Source organism: Mus caroli, chromosome X (assembly GCF_900094665.2).
Source record: "Mus caroli chromosome X, CAROLI_EIJ_v1.1, whole genome shotgun sequence".
Taxonomy (NCBI): Eukaryota; Metazoa; Chordata; class Mammalia; order Rodentia; family Muridae; genus Mus; species Mus caroli.
In genome coordinates this window covers 87,338,456-87,340,021 of record NC_034589.1, presented here as the reverse complement: position 1 = coordinate 87,340,021, position 1,566 = coordinate 87,338,456, and the positions used below count along the sequence as shown (strand labels likewise).

General features: G+C 45.5%; 1 pseudogene; it reads left to right on the top strand.

Moving 5' to 3' along the window:
• Positions 1-202: 202 nt before the first annotated feature.
• LOC110287011 lies at positions 203-1,192 on the top strand (annotated as a pseudogene).
• The last annotated feature ends 374 nt before the right edge of the window (positions 1,193-1,566 follow it).

The following is a 1,566-nucleotide window of genomic DNA, read 5'->3' as shown; positions in this document are numbered from 1 at the left end:
ATCAGTTGTCTCAATTCCCCAATAAAAGATACATACTAACAGAATGTACGGATACTAAAACATGATCCATTTTTGTGCTGTGTCCAAACCACATAAAGACTCAACAAAGAAAGATAATTAGGGTGCTGGAGCCACTGTCAGTGAGCCCAGGCCACACTGTTGCTGCTTGCCCATCGTCCCCTATCATGCACTAGCGGTCTCAAAAGATTCAAAGTCCAATATGGCAACCCTCAAGGACCAGCTGATTGTGGATCTTCTTAAGGAAGAATAGGTCCCCTATAACAAGATTACAGTTGCTTGGGTTGGCATGGCTTGTGCCATCAGTATCTTGAAGGACTTGTCAAATGAGCTTACCCTTGTTGACATCATGGAAGACAAGCTAAAGGGCGAGATGGTGGATCTCCAGCATGGCAGCCTCTTCCTTAAAACACCAAAAATTGTCTCCAGCAAAGACTATTGTGTAACAGAAAACTCCAAGCTGGCCATCATCACAGTGGGGGGAGGGGCATGAGCGAGAGGGAGAGAGCAAACTCAATCCAGTCCAGCGAAATGTGAACATCTTCAGTTCATCATTCCGAACATTGTGAAGCACAGTCCACACTGCAAGCTGCTTGTCTCAAATCCAGTGGATATCTTGACCTACATGGCTTGGAAAATCAGTGGCTTTCCCAAAAGATGAGTTATTAGAAGTGGTTGCCATCTGGATTCTGTTACCTGATGGGAGAAAGGTTGGAGTCCACCCACTGAGCTGTCACTGGTGGGTCCTTGAAAAACATGGCGACTCTAGTGTGCCTGTGTGGAATGGTGTTGAATGTTACCAGTGTCTTCCTGAAGTCTCTGAACCCAGAACTGATGCAGATAAGGAGCAGTGGAAGGATGTTCACAAGCAGGTGGTTGACAGTGCATATGAAGTGATCAAGCTGAAAGGTTACATACACATTCTGGGCCATTGACCTCTCTATGGCAGTCTTGGTTGAGAGCATAATGAAGAACTTAAGTGGGTACATCCCATTTTTTATCATGATTAAGGGTCTCTATGAAAACAATGATGATGTCTTCCTCAGTGTCCCATATATCGTAGGACAAAATGGAATCTCGGGTGTTGTGAAGGTGACACTGACTCCTGAGGAAGAGGCCGCCGAAGAAGAGTGCATATACCCTCTGGGGAATCTAGAAGGAGCTGCAGTTCTAAAGTCTTCCTAGTGTTCTAGCATTTCACTGTCCAGGCTGCAGCAGGGTTTCTATGGAGACCACACACTTCTCATCTGAGCTGTGGTTAGTACAACGGTGTTGAGAGAAAATATCAGTTCCCACAGCTCTACCCTGCTCCTAAGTGGTACTTGTGTAGTGGTAACCTGGTTAGTGTAACAGACCCACTGTCTCTAAGACACACTGACAACTGTGTGCAGGCTTCAGTTATCCTGTTAGCCTGCTGCATTGCTGTGCTGTGCAACCTCACCAAACATGCCTAGGCCAACGAGTTCCCTGTTATTGATAACCTGGCTCCAGAATGTAAGTCCATTATGCATATCTTGTGCATAAATGTTCTACAGGATATTTTATGTA